At 40.8% G+C, this 15,658-nt stretch overlaps 1 protein-coding gene across 1 annotated transcript in view; it reads right to left on the reverse strand.

Annotated features, from left to right (window-relative positions):
• The window catches only part of kiaa0825 (KIAA0825 ortholog), a 111,377-nt gene that overhangs the window by 33,906 nt on the left and 61,813 nt on the right, over positions 1–15,658 (reverse strand). The window lies entirely within an intron of this gene.

Raw genomic sequence — 15,658 nt, forward strand, 5'->3', positions numbered from 1 at the left:
TGCTTCATTTCTAAATACGTGTTGGGAACGGAATGAACTGGCCCCAAAAGCCTCTTGAACTCCTGCTGTGGTTAAATTTAATGCTACTGAGAGGAATAAGCGTAATATTTAAACGGCAAGGGTCTTAAAATTATACTACAAGTAAGACATCAGAGCAGCTACAGTTTTACCGGAAAGAATATGATGATACTATAATGAATGCTACTGGAGTTGTGACACTCACTGTCAAAACATTAAATTCAATTGAAATATTAAAAGAACAGAATTTCACAGGAGCTGTAAGGCTACATCTACTTTCCAGATGAGCGTCTGAATGCAGACTCAGAAAAAATCTCTGTTCATTGTCAAAAGCTTGAAAAGTCCAGTCACATAACTATTCATGCACACTGGCATGAACACAAGAAGGGAAGTTGTGATGTAAGTTTCTGTGGTTTTTCTTTGAAGTTCATTTTTACAATTAACCAACCTCCAGTTTCTGAACACAAGTCCTCCTATTTTATATGATAATATAATTGTTGTGATGCTGACGTTGCAAATCAAACTTTAAATCAGTTGGCATTCAAATAAAATCCAGTGCCATCCTAATTCAGTCCTTTGGACATGATGTTCAGATTTTAGTGAGTCGTTAAGGAAGGATGAAAAAAAAAAACAACAAAGGAATGTTTGATGGCAGAAAAGATCTATGTATGTAGCACAGTACTGATTAAATTTCCCCAATTGGTTGACCAAGATAAAGCAAATGCATGTTGTTCTAACAGCCCATTAACTAAATAAATTTAGCAATCTGACTGTGTGAAAATTGAGCAAAAAGAATGGATACTATTGCCTCCTGATATTTCCTCATATCACCACCTACTTACCATCTTTTTTTTTTTTAATCTCATCTTTTAATCCCCTCTGTCATTCTCCTTTTTCTTTACCCACACTTCCACAACTATTTGACACCCACTGTCAGCTTCTATAGACTTTAGCTAAATCTGACCATTTCTTCTTCTGCTTTATATTGTCTTCCTCCCCCCTCCTTCCACACCATCTTTTCTCAGTAAGGCTGAAGGCTTTGCCAGGAGAAGTTGGCATCAACCTGTCACCCTACCATTGCCACTTCCTCTTCCTGCCAGCCTTCCTAATCAAATTACCCCCCCCACCCCGACACATGCATATAGAAGCCCATCAACTTTCCTCTCTGCTTTCTGCCTCTCATCCTGGCCCTTCTTCTTCTCCTTTCTTGTACTATTTTCTCACTGTGCCCTTTATCTAATGTCTTCCCATAGACTGTGTAAAAAATATGTAAAGCCATAATCCAATTGGCAAGAAAAAAAAAAAGGAAAAAAGAAAATGCCTGCGTTTATATGCCGTTACTGGATTTGTGCATCTGTGTTACTTTGCCTGCGTCTGCATGTTTGGTCAGTTCTGTCTGCACAATTGCAAAAACGTCTGAGGCCGCTGTTTCATCGTGATCAAATTTCCCTCCTCTGTTCTGCTTCCGTCCTGTGTGCCCGCTTGCCCACGCTCCAAATGTCAACAGAATTTGGGCACATGGAGTGGCATCTGGTGCCACATCACCCAACGCACACGGATACAAAAAACCTCACAGCACGCCGAGTTAACCTGGAGCACCGCCAAGCCAGCAGCTACTTGCTAGCTAAGTGCCACAGTGCCAGTCAAGTGCCCGTTCGGCTGTGCGCCCACCCGCATCACTGCATCACTCACACACATACACACACTGGCACTTTCAACCCCCAATGGCACTGGGAGATGACAGGGAGACAGAAGGGCCTTGCCTTGCTGAGCCGCTCCCTGCCCCCAGCACATACTGTACAGCTTCCTACCTAACCCCAGAGCCATACTGCATCTCCGTATCCTCACTGGTTGTCTATTAGTGTGAGCTACACACAGACAGAGTGTGTGTAATGTTTTGACAGTGTCTCTCTTGTCTCCCTCCCAAACACACACCACTGTGTGTTGCCTTATAGTGGGAACATGCAGTCATGCATGTGGATACACACTCATACACTGCCATGTCCCTCTACAACACTCGTTAGAATTACACACACAGCCATGAACTCCCATCCACACACACACACACACACACACACTTACACACACACACAAACAGAGCTTTAATATGTGAATTGTCTCAGATGGTACAGTTAGAGATGGGTTCTGGCCTTTGGTCCTCTGAGCTATTACTGGCTTCCCAAGGTTTAGCAGAAGAAGACACAAGCATGCTCACACACACACACACACACATAATAACTCCAATTGTTTAGTGTGATTAGATAAAAAAGAAAAAGTGCTGCCTAAACCAAAGCACATCAATGAGAGATCATGTATGTGGATGGAAAGAAGGAGAGGAGGATTGAAAAAGTTAACTGACAATGGTGACCTTGAGTTTAGCCTGTAGAGGGGTAAAGTTGGTGGCAAATGGTTGTGTGAATTACAGTCTGGTGAATGATAAAGGAAAGGACAGGAGGAAAAGGCTGATTTGAACTTAGCCAAAAGATGATGAAGAAAATAATTCACAAACCATCACAAATTGTCAATTCTAATGTCTATAGTCTTGAAAATCATAGAGATATACTTCCCAAGATTTACACCATGATTAGGCATCCTCCATCTATTCAGACACCCTATTCCCTCTTTACTTCCCAGACTTCCCACAGCTTCCCTATTTGCAGATTAGAGTTGACTCTCAATTACAGTCTATCTCTGAGCGCAGATGACAGTGTGAAGCAGGCCTAAATAAAACACATCAGGTTTTTCAAATAGGCTGGTTCAGGACCACTGAACAGCCAACAGTGGCATCCAGCTAGCCAGCTAGCCAACTCCATATACACCCATAGCTGTGAAAAGAGCTTAAGGAAGCTAGAAAGCAAGCCATGCTGTCTGAGCCCAACATATGTTCTACTCCAATCCGTATCATTCTTCATTTGCCTCTTCCTCTTCCTTGGTCTCTGTAGCTCTCTCATTCTCTCTTTTCTTGTGTCAGAATGTGTCCTCTTTTTTAAATCCTTTCCTCTCCAAGACATGTCAGTGCTCTTTAACAGCTGTAAAGTCTTAATCTATTGTATTAATTTATTTTTATTTCATAAATATTACTATTATTTTATAAATGCTGACCAACAGAAAGGACAGATTCAGAGAAAGGCGACAGACAGTGTCTTTACCCGTTTGTGATTTTATTTTGCACAGATTTAGCTTGGATTTTGAGCTCTGTGTGAAAACAGATGCATCCACGAAGACAGAGAGACTGAAAGTAATAAGCCTTTGTAGCTGAAATGACTGGGTTAAACAGAAAATCTATGATAATATGTGGAGGAGATGCCTCGTGATATTTGCATGGTTTATGTCTTTCTATTATGTGAGATAATCAGAGTGATTATTTAATGTAGGAAGGCTCATATGGTGCGTGACTGTAATGATGTCAACAGACAGACAGCGACGGCAGAGCTTTTTCAACTGATGCATCGCGTGTTTATTGTACCAGAGCACACAATATGGAAGCAGACAGGTGGGAAGTGTGTGTGTGCGTGCATATGTGTGAGATGCTAACGTGGGTGTGCATCATCGTCCACATGCAGGTGCGGTTTGTGCCCTTTGAATTTCACTTGTCTATGAAACCACTTTTACCCCAAAGAGAAACAAAGTAACTGCCGCTTCTACAGTGTAGTGTATCCAGAACATGCAGAGGGGTAAGAGCAAGTTCATTAAGAGATTTCAAGGAACCTGAAGTTCATTTGCCTCCCTACAGCAACAAAACAGGATAATAGGAACAGAGAAGGAAGGATATGAAACATCGAGCCATGTATTTGCTGTTGCCTTTCTGTCCTTGTCTTTAAATAGAAATGTCTTTTCCTCCTTATCTGTTTCTTGACTTTAAGTTTCAATAGCACAATGCATACAGATAAGGGAAATAAAATTACTTTTGAGACACTATTCCAATTGAAACCAATAGCAGTTGATCAGATGCTTCTTGTTTTCCATTTTATACAACGTGGAGTTAAAAATACGAGCACGAGCATTTTCCTGTTGCATCGTTCAGTTGCATTGGCTTGTTTCTTGTTGTCTGTTTAAAACTGATAGACATTTATTTCAAACCAATACATCACCAGTGTCGTCTTTCCAATGGGCAACATAGCAGCATGACTGGCAAGGGTATCATCTAAAAAGGTGGGGCTGCTGCCTCAGCAACCCACAAATATCTTGGCATCTTGGTGTTAATGCAGGTTCTCTCAAAGGAAAGTAAAATTAGCATCCAAACAAGCAGAAGCCAACAGATGTCCAGTAGTAAGAAGATGATAAGAAGAAGAAAAATAAAAGCAATATTTCAATCAAAAAAAGGTTGTCAACCTTTCTATCATAGCTAAGCGGCTGTCAGATTACTAAATGCTGAATACTAAACTTTCTCCTGAGCAGCAGCTGCATTGTTGTCGACATCTTAGACAAGATAGTTTGTAGTCCAGGCAAAATTAATGCAAGCTTTTATCTTTGCATTGTTCTCTAATTATTACATTCCTTCACATCAATTTAAAATACCTCAATATTTATGCACGTCCATGACCATTTTATTCTGTTCACCAGAATCACAACAGAATATTTGTTAACACCATTCAAATATTCCTGAAAATGTCCAGGTTTTCAAAGACAGCTTTTATGAAAGTCTGTTTCATTGACATACAGCACAGTAACGTCAAAAACCACTAAAACACTCTTTTTTTAATCTTTAATCAACTCTTTTTTAATCGAAACAACTTCAGTTTCAAATTAGAGACACCAAATCTGTAAATCTCAAGTGTTTGTTAGAGTCTAACAGTTATTGCTTATAACTAAGAAAATGGTTTACCAGCTTCAAGGAAGTCAGGGCCAATAGTCCATATATGTCCTGCAATACCTCAAAAGTTGTTTTCTCTTTTTTTCCTCTCCCCAAAGGACAATTACTCTTTTTGAAAAATGGCTGATGTAAAATCAGCCATGAAAGTAATTTCATGTCCAGTCACCAAACATCATTTCAAGAGATTAACAAGTATTTTAATAATCTGCATACTTGTACTGCCTGCATCCAGCTACTGCATAATTAACAGGTTTTAATTGTCATTTAGTTTCTTTTTCTGTCTTCCTTCGCCAAATGTACTTGTGTGCTTGTGTTTGCTCTCCCGCTGCTGCTACGTCTAATAAATATGCGCTTATAATCCTGCTGCTGGTGTCATCCAAGTGTCACTCCTAGACATACGGCAGGGTGACGGTAGGGCGTCCCTTGAAGTGCTTGAATGTGTGTGTGCTTTATTCAACACTGCATGAATGAATGCACAATTGTGTATTACGGACGAGTGTTAGTAAATGTGTTTCATTGCGCATGTGTGTGTATCTTACATTGTGTAACGTGTCTGTGGGACTGATTAAGACACACTGGTGTGGTGGGACACCTGTTCTTAGTGGGAAAATGGGCTGTGGGCCACAAGGGCAAGAGGCTAGGGGAAGAAAAAGAGGCAGGGGGAGGCAGAAGGGACACAATGTGAGCTACAGTGAGACACTGTTATCCACTTCCGCACCAAAGGACTTTTAATTTAGTCACGGTCAGATTAGATCACCTATGCCACATGGCATAGGTGGGGAGACACATTGATGCCAAGCTATTAGATAACCAAGAGTTGGGCAGTGTGACAACACATAAATAGATGTACAAGCTAAACTTACAAACATACTTTTCCATAGGACATGGAAAATATTTTTGTAAAAATAGGACATACGTAGGCTTACTGACGCATGTTCAAACCAACTGGAATCTTCTTCAAAAGTTAATGCAGTATATTATGGGAACACAGACAGGCGATTGAGATGCCCTTAATACCCAGAGCACCTTGAATTAATTCAAAACAACACTACAAAATGTGTGAAACCTTAAACTATATGCTTCTAACTCATTCTGATGTACAGTGACCTTCATAATCCACATTCCCAGGCCTGAAAGTGCCCCGTGGCACCAGTGGGGTGAGGTATCAAAGTTCAAAGCTATGGTTTCCCGCCGGGCACTACAACATTTTGCCTTACAGTACCACCTCAAACACCAACAACTAGATAACAACACATTTTTTAAATTATTGAGAAAGTTGAAACATAAACAAACAAGCAAACACTGAGGCAGGTGCTTCCAACACATTTGGGAGCGGTGAGGGAAAAGAGATAAAGTGTACTCACAAGAAAACACAGAAAAAGGACAAACATTGGACTGGGTTTTCCTAATGCAGAGCTCAGAGTGAAAACAAGATGAGTGGTAGATACAGATTCAGCTTTGTTGATACCGAACTGGTAAGTAATAAGCTCTAATAATAAGCTAATGAGCTCTTTTGTTTTGTATTGTGTGGTGTTTACTGTGCTTGGCTATGTTGGTAAGGTTACCAACATGTGGGTTAATAATCATGAAAAGAATACGATCAAGATGTGTTTTTTCTCTGCTCTGCCCGGGTTGTAAATGAGCCATGAAGCCATGATTCCTATATTAAAACAAATGAAAAATGCCAATATACTCTTGACATTTACTTGTTTGCTTTGTTTAACGACAAGCGGGAAAAACACAATATCACAACAGCGTGTTCATCTACATTATGTTTGAAATCTAACTGTATGATCTCAGATGAAAACCCAGTTAACCACCTCAGTTTCGTTTCAAACTAACATACAAATAAGCTCTTCTCACGTGAAATTATTTGGTCAGGTTTTGCAAATTTTACGCCAGAGTCTTTTGAGTCAAAGTTTGCAGCATTTCAAAAGGTTCTATCCCACCCTCTGGCACATGGCACTGTAATATATACAATACAAATTACATAGCATGTGTATTGATTTCACACTCACACCACATTCAAATCCCTAAAAAAAAATTGAAATAAAAAAAGCCAACTGTATTACAGATGAATTAGAACAGGTTTTGTTCATTTTGAGTGTGCTTGTTCGTCAGTTATATCAGAGTACATAAAAATTCTTGTATGAAATTATCATATATTGTCTACAGATGTTGTTACTGTAGGTCTCTTGAGCTCGTCTACAAATTCACATGCACAGCTGTGCATGTGCAGGGCTCAGGCAGAGACTTGCTTTTACAACAGTGGTGTTACAATGCACAACTGTAATGGATGCCAAGAGCAAAAAAAAACTACTAGATTCTCTAGTAATACTAAAATTCTTTAATAATATTTGAGTATAGTCAGCATGAATATCAATTCTAATTGTGTATCTTGGAAACACACAGTCAAAGTTATACTTTCATTGCAAGAGTACACTCATCTCATGAAACCTTATAAAGAGGTGAGGGTAAAACCCATTGAGTTTCTGTGGTGTGGCACTCTTTCTGAGTGCCTTTCCAGTTATAATACAATTAATCTATTTTAGTTGACTGACTTTACAAAGGACCATAACACAAGTTCCACTTGTTTAATTTATTAGAACATGAACAGCACATTGCTCCTCCCCCACGAAATGTGTTTCTTTTTCATCACGACTAGACCTGCCCCTTTGGTTTAAAAGCACCACTTTACATCCACTTTTCTCTGTGACCTTTCTGACTTGTGTGCAAAAATCGAAACAAAGGGAAATCTGTGTCTGCTGTTTGATAAAAAACACTTTAATGAGAGATTTGATCAAAGTAACATGCATAAAAAAAATAACACACACACACAAAAAAAAAAAAAACTGACAACATACCTAATGGGAGTACAGTATTGCTATGACCTGGTTATAAGGTATGGAGTCCTTGTTCTAACCAAAATATATTGATTCATATTGTTGGGAATTTTAATGTTCAAAAGGAAGGCAGGTTTTCAAAATGCGCTCATAGCAGTACTATGAGTGCAAACACACACACACACACACACACACACAATTCACATCACGTTAAAAAAAGCATAAGGCAGCTCAAATAAATGCTGTAACAAAGCTACCCAGGAATGCCTGTTTTCTTGGTGTCTGCTTAGACTTTAAGTAATTGCTGCATGTCTGTCACCGCCTTCGAAAGCGAAGAAAATGTCTTCCTCAGCTCTCCCCTGCCTGTTTTGTTCATTGCACTTGTGTAAAGTGGGAGAAAATAAGTGTCATTCAGTGAATGCAGCTATTCTTTCCTTGACAGCTTCATATCTGTTCATTGGGGGGGAGGCCACCCCGAAATCCTCCTTTCCTCAAGTAACGCCTTTGACAGGGTGTTAAAAAAGCCCCACCTCTTTGTCCGAACGTGGGTAAGCACGCACACGCATGTAGACATGAACACACACCTACGTCCCACTCTAAAAAGTTTTACCACACCCACTCGAGAACACGCAAGGACACACAATCGCACAAACATTCACATGCATGCGTCCTCACACACAGACATATGCACAGAGAGAGCAGTGAAGGGTGTCTGTGCTGAGTGAATAGATGCCCTTTTTAACCCTACTCAGCAAGTGTCCCTGTGCTAATACAGCCGATCGGACAGCTGAAAGAGCGACAGAGAGAATAAGACAGAAACAGAAATGCTGATGAAGAGTCGAGAGCAGAGTAGACTGACTCTACTATTTTCTTACAACAACTATCTGTGTATCAGTCCATCTGACCCTGTCTCGCGTTTACTCTAAAACTCCTACACCCTCACTTTCATATACATCAGACAAATAGATCAGTTGCTATGGTAACAACTGGGAGACTAGGGATCCTCAAGTCTATTAACAAAAGTGGGGGAAGACCCCCACCCCAAACCTCACATACACATACTTAGTGCAGAGAAAAAAGAAGAAAAAACAAGATGTTTGTTGAGACACAAAGATAAAACATAAAAAACCCGAAAAGAAACAAAACTGAATTTTACAAATGTAAATAATAAAGGTTTTTGCAATTGTGAAGCAAAGGAATAAAGCCATATTAAAGTATTCACACTTGAGGCAGAAGGCAAAGATGTACATGAAGTGACTTTGATTTAAAGCGCTACAGCTTAAAACATTCATAGATACAACAGCTCTGACATCATGTTATGTGTCCTTGTGCGACTTTCTTGCTCAAAATTGGGACAGTGAGTCCCTGAAGTGTCCAGTCTTACTTCAATACACAATGAGGCAACGAAGTAGCATTACCCACAATTCATAGTTTTCTTTTATACCGTCTACGATTCCAACTTTTTGTCAGTCGTATGGAGAGATATGTGAAAACAAAAAGCATCATCGTCATCAAGCCATTGGTGAGCAAGCAGTGGAGAGCAGAATGGCAAGGGAAAAATGCTTATCACGTTTACCACGTCAACTCTGCCAGCCGCAAACATGAGGAAGCAATGAGAACTAAAGACCTCGTCCCCGCTGCAAACAGAGATTGTATCATTTCTCCTTCAGATCATTGTGCATGTTGGATAATATCGATATTGGAGCAGTATCTCTCTGTGTCTTATATACTAATTAAAAAACTCCTGATCTAGTAGAAAAAAACTCAAACTTGTTTAAATCATAATGACAGTGACAGTTTAGTATTTCAGGACTATTTAACAGAAAGGAACCTTAATAATTATGAGACCCAGGCAATTACAAAAATAAACCATAAAACCTGGCTGTCCCAGATGGAAGATGGTCATCGTGAGACGATCATGGCGACTCTGTTGGTTGTGGCCCCTAATTATATACATTATATACATGTACATATATACATTATATACATTATACACATTATACACATTATACACATGTGTAGCATAGCATACAGTAATAAATAAGGTGATCATTTTCAGTCCTTTAGTTCATAAAACTTTTCATCAAAGTGGTAAATAGAATCTGTGTTTCTCTTTACAGTCGCAGCTTGCTGCGATCTAACAGGTATAATCATCGTAAAGTCCACACATCCAATCTGATGTCGCTGCCGAGAGCATCAAATGCTTGTAACACAGTGTGGCTTGCAGTGAACTTACTCAAGATTGATATTTTGTCTGGCAAAGTCCATCCCTTGAAAACTTGGGGAGCAGCCATGACTAGTCTTTGACATTACCTGAAATGATCGTATATTGTTCAAGGCTCAGGGGTAGACTAAAGGAGTGGAAGCAAGAGAGGCAGGGAGACCCCTGCGGCTCACACCCTGGTGTGAATGTTACGCTCTATTAAATTAGCATGGCTCCGATATTAAAATAATAACATTTACCTCCACAATAAATGCTTTGGGTTCCAAAATCAATATCTCTACCCTGTAATGCCAAAGTATCATTACAAATAATAAGAGCAAAGTTGTTGCATTAGATTGAGCATTTAAAAAATTCTCAGGGCATGCACATATTATAGACGAAATAATTCCATTTGAAATGTCACAGATTCCTACTATAAGTGTTAATGGAGTTACACCGTTAATGTCTTTTTTTTTCTTTTTTTGTGGCAGGAGGCAGCTCTTTGATGTTAATGTAACAAAGAAAGGAAATCTAGTATAAATTGTGGTATATTCACTCTTGCCATTAGTTGTATGTTTCAAATGTGTCTTTTCAAATCAAGACGGAAAAAAAAAAAAATAAATCGAGATTCTAATGCTTGTTTTTTTTTTTTTTTTATTTCCGTAAGACGCATAAGGTAAACATGGTTTATCATATGCTTCATGGCTCAATCTGAGCATCTTTCATAAACACAATCAGGGTAACCAAGACACCAAAGGCTCATCTCTTACCACTCCCAAAAAGAAAGCCTGTTAGTGCTCAAAGAATACTAAACACATCAAGTTGGACAGAAAAAAATCATTGATTGAAGTACATAGATGACATATGAATTAGTGGACCTTGAAAAAAGGACATAAAATGTTGGAGTGGAGTGATGATTGTATCATCTTTGAGTTGATAGAGTCGAGTCTAAAGGTGAGAACAGAATGACAGGGGACTATACAGCTGAATTGTGAAGGCCCCTGTCATGCTGTCTATGGCCTTATTGGATGAGCCACTCTCAAGGTACTCAGTCTCCATTCAGAGCATGAATCAATGGCTCCTGATTAGATTTCGGGGGGTTACTATGCTGTTTTTGTTTGTTGTGACATCTTCCCTTGCTTTGTGAGGTCTCCGTGCTCCTGCTTGACAAAGGCACCACCTCCTCTGATGGAGGAAGAGAGAACTGGGGAAACAGGAACTGGGGGAGGGGGACCTTTGAAAGGGACCGTCAAGGCTGTTTCTTCTCGTTTCTTGTTATGTTGCGTTCCGTGTTGCTGCCGTGTGCTCGCGTAAACGTACGTGTTTTCATGTACCACTCTTTGGCTGTATAAAGGATCTGTGCTCATGGAGCACTTACTGAGCGTTTGGTAAATACGCATCAGCCGAGAAGAACGTGCCAGTAAAGTGATCATTGTTTTTTTCTTGCTAGATGTTCCGAATACTATTAGTCCTATATTCCTGCCCCATCCACTCTATACACCGGAGGAACTGGGAAGCAACGTGACAGAAAAAAAGGAAAGCATTTGCAAGTGCTGGAGGCTCTTAAGTTACCAAATATCCATTATGCTGGATAATGCAGGTCAGAGTGACATTCTGTCCTGTCTTGTCTGATGTCTACCTCAAAAATGAAAACTATTCCTTCATTACCCGCATGTAAATGTATTATACTTTGCAAAATCTTAACTGATGGAAATTTAAAGTGAAAAATATTTACCGCATGCTGTTTGAGAACATATATCTGCATTTCAACCAAGGCAAGGCCAAGCCTCACAGCCATTACGGGTAAACTAGCTATGTGATAAGGGGCTGAAAGAATCTGATAAGCTCTAAATCTAAACAGGGCCAAAGCATCTGCCTTAATAATAAATGTGCCATGCTAAAAGGTTACATGAACTGCCCAATTCAAATTTAATTGAGGCTGTGTGTTGAATAATTAATCCCTTTCCCAGGGAACACAATGCACACTGGACAAGCCAACGCTGAGAGCCAAGAGAGATGCCGGCAGTGAGGGAGAGAAACAGAGGCAAAGATGGAGGGAACACATTGAGAAGTGCTGCACCAGCCCACGCCACTATCCCATGAACTCACACTATACAATACAGTCAGGGCATGATGTCATCTGCCACATCATCACCCTGGTAACCAACCTCCGTGTGCATGTTTGTGTACAGACTAGAATATTAAAAAAAAAGAAGAAGGAAAAAAAAATAACCTTTAAACAATTGGGTATATACAAAGAGGAGAGTGTGAACAAGGCCAAAAAAATTAAAAGAGTGAATCAAAGCACTAGCAGGAAAGAAAAGCAACACAAGGTGACGTTTGGTAGTTTTGTCGTTATTTTTGTTGTTGTTAGGGTACAAAGGCAAAATAAGGAGGAACGTTTAATGTCCTTCTTTAATGTTTGTATCAAATTTTCCCCCTCACATTCTCCTTCTCCCTTTCGTTTGTAGGTATTTCAGTTGGATGCGTCTCCTTAGATCTGTGCCTTTTAATGCTGACTGCCGCAAATCTTTTGAGGCTGACTACAAAAGCAAGCTGGCAATAAACTTTTCCCCCTGAAGGAGAAAGAGAGGAGCGCAGTTCAGGATAGCTCCGCACTGGGGAATCTCCACCTGAATGTGGACTGATCCGAGGGTGCCCCTGCCCCACCTCTGCCCCTGAAAGACCCCCAAACCAGCATACACACACACACACCTGCACAAGAAAGCCTGCAAATATTTTTATAGATGTGAACCGACTTTATCTAGGGGGCTTTTATATGTAGTCACTGCATTTTTATGACTTCACAGAATGCTGTACATCACATTACACATGTAAATAAGTATTGTGCATGATCACAGTCATTTTATTAGGATACGGCTACGCTGCTGTCTTCAGCCCCAACAACAGCAGCGGTGCTGCTAGGTTTTTTAAGGTTACCCGGACACTCTGTCTCTCTGTTCCAGCCCTCTCTGGGTGTGAGGCAGCTCCTCTCCATTGTTGGTCTGACTCTGGGCTCTACATTGCTGAGGTGGCGGATTGTGGCAGAGAGATGCCTCTGTCAGGAACGTGCTTATCCTCTCATGCTAGCCAACCTCTTATACATAAAATATCAAACATCTGAGGGACAATATGCTGACCTGCTGTGACCTCCACACATACGTACACACACAAAAGGGACACACTCACTGATCTGCACACACACACACACACACTCGCACACAGCTGAATGCTGGCATACAGTGACACACACACACAAGCGCTCAGAGAGCTCAAGTCAGCTCACATCCCCCACTCGTACGTGCCTTGACTTTTTTCCATCACTGCCGTTTTCCTCGAATGATGTATTTGCGACATCTGGCGGCACTCGCTATATTCATGGGTGAGATAAAATGCATGTAAGGAGGGAGAGAGAAGGAGAGAGCAAAAGAGGAAAAAGAGCCTTGGCTGCCTGAGATGGCAGAGCAACTGAGGGACGGCAGGCAAAAGGAGTGGGGTTGAGCGAGGAAAGAACCGCTTATCAGGTGGAAGTAGAGGGATGGATTTGTTGGCATATATACCATCAGATGCATTTTGCAAAACCATGAGCACCTCAGATTCCACAGCAAAAGGCTTGGGTACCCCCTAGTGGGCGCCCAGTGGCAATCTGGCCCATTTTGGCGTTGATGAGGGGGTGGGGGTGCTGCGTTGGGCCGCCATGAATCCATCGGGATCAGAGGTCAGCCTTCTTGAGTTGCAGTGACATCATGACAATGGGACACTTCTCGAGCCCCAGAAACACAAGCTGATCCATTCTGCTGAGCTAAGGCACCAGGCCCCTCTTTTCCCACACATTCACACCCCGTGTCAGACAAGGCAGAGAGGGAGTGCAGCAGAGAGCAGAGGGGTGAATATGTAGGCCTCACCCCCAGAGCCCCCGCCCTCTCACCCCCCATCTCTCTCATTCTCTCTCTCCTTCTCTTTCTTTCAGGAGCTAGATTAAAAGAGATGGCTTAATTCTGTCTAATTATCTACCCTTACCCTCTCCCTGCTCCCTCCCCCTCTTTCTTCTCCCTCTCCCTATATCTCAGGATGTAGATCCTAATTAGCTGACGTGACTGTATCTACTATACAAACAGACTGTGCAATTATGTGAAAAAATGATGTTCTTCTTTTTTAAAACATCATACATCTGTACCACCAGTATGATCCTGAAGTGTTTCTTTTCGCCGCTGAAGAAGTACATAAATAATTTACTTGTACCAATCAAAATTATGACACTGTGATGATAATTATCACAAAGTATCAAATTGGTCAGATATTTTCTGAGACTTTCGGGGAAACCCTGAAGACTGTGTGGCCTTTTCAACAAAATGTACAGTATCACTGCAACATTTGAATCATCACTCTCCCTCTATTAGTTTAACAATAGATAAAGATTGCAGTGTACATGTATATTGCTTCATAAAATTATATTGCAAAGAGTGTATGTCAGCGAGCGCATCTGCATGCACATTACATAAGCAGAAATCACATTAATGAGATCATACACTGGTGCTGAAAGTGCTAATTAGTTGCCGAGCTGAGGGTGAGGAAATTAGACAAGGATCCTACTGACTTCAACCATTGTGCCCTAATCCTCCTCACGCATTCATAATTCATTCTATCATGAACGGCGATGATACCGCAGAGCTTGTTCAGTCTCTTTTTCTTACTCTTTGGCTGCGGAGATGATAGTTTTCTTTCTTCTCCTTCTTTCTTTCCTTCTTGCTGTGAGGTTTCTCTGCGATCATAATAAAATGTGCGAGCAGGGGATGTTCGCCTCGGGACCCTGCTGTCGGGCAACTTTGACAGCTTCATTTTTGTGGTGTCGCTCTTTGATCCCCCCCTGTCACTGATATCCAACGCCACTGAACATATATTTGCCCCCCAACCCAAATAAATAAATAAGTAGTATGCGGTCCACAGTAAAGTGAGGGAAGGTTTTCAAGTTAGTTGGCTGTTTGCTACATCTGCTGTGAACCCACTCGCGTTCAGCCCCTTTGCTCTTCTTCCACTGCGGCAGCACATCGACGCCCCCAGGGCTGATCCCTTTGTAAAAGCTCTCTGACGTAAACTCACGTACCCACATGCACACACAAACAAACACATACTAACACAATCTTATATGGAAATAACACCAGAATCCCTCCCAAAACGAATTCCCCTTACAAATACCGGAGCGCATTTATCAGAAAGTACACTGATGCTGCCTAAAAGAGAGTAAGAGAGAGAGGTGTAACAACATCTCTCTCTTACTCTAGATAGTATGAAAGAAGAGGTGCAACAATGAACAACTAAAGACTGCTGTAGATACAAGAATTACGAGCTGATACAAAAGAAAAGAGATATCAGGATGGACAGCTGATTATGATCAGTGCCGTCAAGTCTGACATGACATAGATATCAGCCACATCTGCTCTCTGTGATATAGACACAGAGAGACAGATATCAACCCACATTGGTCCCTCAGTGCATGGACACAGCCATGTCAAGAGGAAGTGATGAGCCAACACTATCTACAGTGATACCACACGTCATCGTTTATCAAATGATTGGTTTGTATGAAAAATTATATTTTAGATATGCTCTATCACAATGTCAGCGTGCTTGTGCAAGGCATGTTTCATGCACCAAATTTCCAAATATTGGCGGACAAAGGATAAAACACTAGTCAGGTTTCCTTTTTTATTAACAAATAGAAAATTGATGTAAAAAGAATCATACATTTAAAAAGGAAATCTTAACATGCAGAAGTTCACA

Source organism: Leuresthes tenuis, unplaced genomic scaffold, assembly GCF_036924035.1.
Source record: "Leuresthes tenuis unplaced genomic scaffold, fLeuTen1.0.hap1 SCAF_6, whole genome shotgun sequence".
NCBI classification, from domain to species: domain Eukaryota; kingdom Metazoa; phylum Chordata; class Actinopteri; order Atheriniformes; family Atherinopsidae; genus Leuresthes; species Leuresthes tenuis.